The following is a 6,928-nucleotide window of genomic DNA, read 5'->3' as shown; positions in this document are numbered from 1 at the left end:
CTTGACTGGGGTTTAATCGCCATTAATAGGGGAACCTTATGGGGGAGTTGAATTTTGCACAACCCCCACAAAAACTAAGATCAACATAGACAACTTCTCAAGTCACTGGAAAATGGCATGGTGACGACTACTTTCTTCCCGAATGTTGTCGGAATGATGCACAATGATACTTTTCTTACCGATGCTCTGATACCATGTGAGAAGTGAAGGCACGAGAAAGATATTATTGATATGCATTACTTTTTCTATAATACTAGGAGCCGTATTTATATCTATATTCTAGACAATACGTACTCTTATTCCAATGTGAGACTAAGCATCCTATATACAATAATTCTCTAACAAGTTCTAGTTGTTTCACTTCACATATTATGACCTTGTTTACCGATATTGTTTTGGTCTTACTTTGGGCTGCTCTAGTTAGGTTGTCTTGTATTTGTTTATTGTTAGTGTTGGGGGTTTTGATAGACTATTTCTTATTTACATATTATTAGATTACTACAGAGTATAAATTAAATGGGTATAATTATTTAGATTAGAGTAGGAAAATCAGGGTCAATTTAGATAGTGTTGAAAAAGATGACCACCTTATTCAAGACCCTCCAACAGATGGAACTAGAAAGGATTGGATGAGAGATAATGCTATATTAATCTTGCAAATAATGAAGTATTTGGTTTGGTTAATCACAGTGAGTTTGTTAAAGAGTTAATGGATTATTTGAAATTTCTATATTGCGGAAAAGACAATGTTTCTCAAATTTTTGAAGTTTGTAAGGCTTTCTACTGTTCTGAGAAAGAAGCTAAATCACTTATGAAGATATGAAAATGCTTTTGCCATTCAGTATTGATATCAAGGTTCAGCAGTCTCTGAGGGTAAATGGGGAAAAATGGGATTTTTAGCTGGACTTCCCTCTGAGTTTAAGACTGCTAAATCCCAGATTCTCTCCAGTTTTGAGATCACCTCTCTCCAATATGTTTCAGTTGGGTGTTGCGCACAGAGAGTACTACATCCAATCAGCAGACGAATATACATGTTGCAAAAGAAAGAGGGGAAAATGATGCTGGGAGTTGGAACAATAACAATAATACTGGGAGGTGGAACAATTACAAAGGAGGAAACACTGATGCTGAGAGGTGGAACGGTAACAATGATGCTGGGAGGTGGGACAATTACAAAGGAGGAAACAGTGACATTATTTCGCCCTACTGCAATGAACCAGGACATATAAAGCAAAACTGTAAGAAATTACAGATTCACATAGCTTTTGAAACGATTCATATTGGGACAAAATTGGTTTTAGTGCTCGATACTTATCAGCTACTTTAATCCCAATCAATAAGCCAAACTGGCTCTAAATTACCAACGTTCTAGGCAAGTAATATTGCTTTTGAGAGTCTTATTATCACAAAAAATATTTTCGAAAGAGTACTGATTTCATCATACAATAATTTTTAAAATCATTGTTAGATGGTGGTATGCTTATTTGTTACTACTTACTACATATGAGTAAGAACAATTATTAATTAAATATCATCATGATGTTAATATTTTAAAATATGTTACTCCAAATATCAACCGAATAACTATTTTACGCCTTAGAAAGTAAATATTTTACAAAGAAAATGCCATGATGAGATTATGAACTTTTGAACTACAATTTCCAAAAGATATGAATAACATTACACTGTCTTGAGGATTACTTGGATAATCATCCAAGTCATATTAGTTTTAATACGTATAAATATTGTATGGCATACCAATGAGTTGTTTGCTTCCCCTTTCTCTGTTTCTCCTTCATTTTCTTTTCCTTTTTCCATGTATGTAATTCTCGCTAGTCAAGCCAAAGTAAGTTTTCCTTCCCTTCCTCTAAATTTCTCAAGATATGATGTCTGAAAAGTACATAAACCATTATTAGGAGAAAGAAGTAGAAGAAATAACACAAGAATCTGAAAGAAGAAGCATAAAGCATATAGCAGATGACAATTTACTGCACATATAGCCAGACACCTGAAACAAAAAAAGGTGGATTGACCATAGATCTCCCAACCCAATTATCAAATTAATATGGATATATCTACTGAAAAAAGTTTCTTCCTTTTATCTTTCCTAAGTCGAGGATCTTTCGGAAACAGCTTCTCTGTCTTCTTGAAGGTATGAGTAAGGTCTGCGTACATACTACTCTCTGTGAGCACGTGATTTTTGCTTCACGAAAACATCTCCAAAAGAAATCGAAAAATAAAACAAATTGCCTTTGGGTACAATTTTGAGAATTTTGCGTGACATTTTGGATAATTATTTTTGTCTGTGAATGTTTACCTTGTTTTAATTAATTGAAAAATATCAAAATACCTGTTGCGTGCATATTTAAGATTTAATTATGCATTTTTGAATTAATTAAACCATGTCCTATTTTAAAGAATGAAAATCACAAAAATATAAATTTTTGGTAGCTTTGTCATTTTTATTGTTTAATTGTGTGATTTTATTTTAATCAATATTTGATCTTGTGTGTTAATTATTGTTAAGGGTTAATTAATATCTTTTTAAAATAATATTGGTTTTCCAATTTAATTTAGGAATTTTGGTTTTTAGGAATTAAAAGAAAATGAAAGGAAAAAAGAAAAGAGTGAAAATTGGGCCAAATCGGAACTAGGCCAATTTCAATGCAAAATCAGGCCCAAATCATATCAAACGATCCAATCCAATAGGCCTGGTCTCTCAGACAGTCCAAACGACGTCGTTTCGGAGCCTCAGATCTAAGCCGTTGATTAGTTTCCATCAGACGGCTCAGTTCAACCCAGCATTATTTGAAACGACGCCGTTTTAGGCAAGTTGATCCGAGCCGTCCGTTCCCAATGATCTAACGGTCCCAGCCTTCCCCCATAACCCGGTCCATTTCAACCTGGGTCGACCCAGTCTCGATGCATGACCAAACGTCACCGTTTCCTTTAATTGAATTTATCCAGGCCGTTGATCGTACTTGATCCAACGGCTAAGATTAAACCACCCCCTCCATATATAACCCTAATCCCTTACCCCACGCCCCAAACCAAACCCCCCTCACCCCATCGTCTCTCTCAAGCTCAGAGACGGACCAAACCCAAACCCTAGCCGCCATTGTTACACCTCCGCCTGAAACCCGGTGGTAACAACGCCGCCGGTCACCAAATTAACACCCCTAAGCCATCTGACCACCCTCGTTACAGATCTGCTAACCGTTTGCCTCGAATCAACCTCCAGCTTCTCGAATCTTCAATCTAAGATTCGAGCAGAACCTAAACCTACCCCAACCAGTCCCAAACTCATACCGGATATCTCACTGACCTCCCTCGTCACCAAACTACCGATGGTTTGGTTCGAATCAGACCAGAACCGTTCGAACCCCAAATCGAACCCCCAAGAACCCTAGAAAACCAAAGGTTGAAATCTGTCCAAATTTAAGGAAGTTGGGTGGACCTTAGTCGAAGTGTTCTTAGTTGAGAACACTCGATTAAGGTCCGTTCGACCTCAATTAAAGGTCCGAGTCAGAGTCCAAGTCAGGGTCGTCCAGTTTCTAAGTTCAGAGGTATTTCTTTTGTTTCCCTGTTTGTTTTTCATGTTTCGTTGTTTGTTTGTTAAGATGAGTTCAAATTCGTCTTTTATCGATTACTCTTTTCTTTCTCCAGTCAGACCTTTTATTTGGTCCAATCTTATCATTGCTTCTGTTTGTTGTCGATTGTTATATGTTATAATTTGTGTAATCGATTGAATAAGTGTCGTCGATTAGTCTGGTATGCTTGAATGTTAGATTAGCATGATAATAGTTTAATTTTTGGTTCATTGCAGTAGGTTTACCCTCCTTTTATTTTCTGTTCTAATTTTGTGTTGAAATAAGCCTGTTGGTATCATTTGTTTCAAATTGTTCCAATTTTCCTTTCTCATTGTTATTCACCATGTTTTTTCATATAAGTCAGTTTGTTTTCATTCAGTATGTTGACAGTGTTCATTTGTTCTTGTTTAGGTTTAATCTAGAAGTGTGTTAGTTTAATCACTGAATCTTTATTTTGATGATATTTGGTCTGAATTGAGTTTCAAGCTTAAATTGTGATTTGAGTTTGATGAATCTTAATGTTGTTCTGATATGAATCTGATCTTGAATGTTGATATGAATCTGACCATGATGAACTGATTCCTAAGTGTTGTCAATTGGGAGTTAGTCTCATATGATTTGATTAGTCAATTGTTAGGATTTCTCACTTAAGATTGGTTATAGCTGCTATAGTTTGGTTAATTGATTAGGAGGATTGGATATAACTGATGGGGTAGAATAGTAATTTCAGTAATTTCAAGGACTTTAGGAGGGTATTTTGGGATTGAAAGGTTTGAAATTGGTTTAAGTTGAATGTTCTGACAGTAGGGTACTAAAGTACCATTAAACTAATGAATTGTTTAAATGCTAATGGGGAACAAAACATAATGGTGGGGAAAAGGTTGAAAGGAAATAGATTAAGAAATAGGGGCTCATACCTATTTGAATTTAAATAAAGGGAAGGACAAGGGATAATGGGAAAAACATACTCTAGTGGGGAACAAGTGAATTAAAAGGAGAACAAAACATGTAGTAGTGGGGAGAAATACTTTCCTAATTAGCTAAGTGCTCCTTAGAGCTGGAAAGGGGCTGAGGTTTGGTTATAAATAGGGTCATTCAAAACAGAAAAGGGGCTGGCTTTTTGGAGAAGAAAAATCAGTTCTCTTTCAGTTTTTTTTTAGAGAGTCTAGGCTGGATATTGACATCAGAAATTCAGAGTTTAAGAGTGAAATACAAGCTGAGTTTTTACCCTAAAGAGTTCAATAGGTTGAGAGCTAAATACTGAAAAGTGAGGTCTTCTTTACTACTAAAAATCAGAATCAGTTTGTTACTATTTAATTGAGGTTCTGAGTGTCTTTATTTGAAAATATGAAGAACAGAAATCAGAAAATCTACTCTCCTGTCTCATTTCTGAATACATTCTGTTCCTGTCTGTGAATTGCTTGGTATTTTCTGGTTTCACTCCTGGGTTTTGGACTGCTTGTGCTGGGTGTTATTTCTATTGGTTGTTGCTCTGTTCTTTGCTGTGGTGTTGCTGTATTGTATACTATTGTTGTTGCTGACCTGCCTTTCATCTTCTTCTTCTTCTGCTATTCTCGATTCCAGGTACACTACTTTGAATCATCTTGGTGTATGCTCATTGAAGCTGAAATGAAACGGCCAGAGGATTTATTGTTCAAACTATAGAATGCTTGTATTCTATTTTATATTAGTTATGTGTTTTCTGTTACATGAATAATAGACGACTGTATAATTAGGATTATTTATAAGTTGTTTGGGCTGTTTGATTCCGGGACTGTTTGGACTTTGGAATGTGATTATGTAATAGTCATATGGGTTTAGTTTTGTTTTTGTAGTATAATTGTTGAAATTAGAAGCAAGCTGCAAACTGAAACAGGAAAGTGTTTTTTTTTGAATTCATGAATTTCACTTGTACTAATAAAATTGAGCTGAAATCAGTAAGTATGGGTTTAGATGTGGTTATTGATTAAGAGTGCATTCGTTATTCATATTTTGTTAAGAATCAAACTTGTATCTATGGATTCTTATAAAATTCTCTTTTATATATTTTATAATGTGTATATCTTTGTAAGTTTTAGACAATGTTGTCATTGGTAAGTGTTGTAGTTTAGACAAGTAATATATTTTAGTTGTAATAATAATATTATGGTACATGTTTTCAATCTGATAGTAATAGGCCATTGTCAATAGTTAAAACGAGATTGGAAATTAATGGTAATGTGTTATTAAGCTAATAATTGTAATCATTGTTAATTAGTTAACCGATCAGGAAAGTTGTGCTTGGATTTGGAGATGAAAGTCGGTTGTCCCACGGGTAGGCCTCGGAGGCCCGATATGGATTAATTATAAGTTTCTTTCTTAAATGGGGAAGTGTCTCTTAAAACAAATTAATTAGGACCTTTTTTACTTTAGAGACAATAAAATAGCAAAATTATTGTTGCTTTAGGCTTACCCTTTTAAAAATAAGTGAGGCGTGCCTCGCCGAATAAATTATAAATTGCGGGGCCCTCAACGGATAGTTATTTCAAATGCTTAGATTTCGAGACAGGCCGCATAGCGAACTTTACGGCTTTTCTCAAAATAGCAACGCGTTAGTATCTTTAGGCGCGTATTTAATAATGTTATCTTTCTAAACTCGGGTGCACATTTATGTGACCCAAATCCAAATCTCAACAAAGTTGGAACGTATCAAAAATTGCGGGTACATTTATGTGGCGCAATTCGAGATGCATTCTCACGACGTTGCAATTCTTTAAATAATAAATGATAAAAGCGGTTCAGGGTTAAAATTGGTACATAGGTTCAAAAATGTATTAAAATCAGATAAATAAGTCAAATATGACAGTTGAGAGACCGTGCTAGAATCACGGAACTCGGGAATGCCTAACACCTTCTCCCGGGTTAACAGAATTCCTTACTCGGATTTCTGGTTCGCGAACTGTAATACAGAGTCAATCTTTTCCTCGATTCGGGATTCAACTGGTGACTTGGAACACCATAAATCTCCTAAGTGGCGACTCTGAATTTTTAAATAAAATCCCGTTTCGATTGTCCTTTAATTGGAAAAACTCCTTCTGCGCTCTTTACGGGGGCGCGGGTGAAAAAGGAGGTGTGACAGCTCTGGCGACTCTGTTGGGGAGCGAACCCAGAATCTCTGGTTCAGGGTTCAGAATTTGAGCTTAGATAAATTGTTATATTTGGTTTTATCTGATTTTGTTACATGTTTGGGCCTGATGTGCTAAATGATGCTTTTACCGCTTTGATATTATCTGAACTGTATAAAAACTGTGCCGAAACCCTTCTCTTCTCATCTCCGGGGATGTGCTTACTGGTTGAGA

General features: G+C 35.6%; 1 long non-coding RNA gene across 1 annotated transcript; it reads right to left on the bottom strand.

Annotated features, from left to right (window-relative positions):
- Nucleotides 1-1,572: 1,572 nt before the first annotated feature.
- Nucleotides 1,573-6,928, bottom strand: LOC138891189 (uncharacterized). The gene is made up of 2 exons (XR_011407515.1): nucleotides 6,043-6,928; nucleotides 1,573-1,890 (listed from the first exon to the last, which is right to left on the bottom strand). It is a non-coding gene; the product is annotated as an uncharacterized lncRNA (long non-coding RNA).

Source organism: Nicotiana sylvestris, chromosome 5 (genome assembly GCF_000393655.2).
Source record: "Nicotiana sylvestris chromosome 5, ASM39365v2, whole genome shotgun sequence".
Classification (NCBI taxonomy): Eukaryota; Viridiplantae; Streptophyta; class Magnoliopsida; order Solanales; family Solanaceae; genus Nicotiana; species Nicotiana sylvestris.
This window is presented reverse-complemented; position numbering and strand designations above follow the sequence as displayed.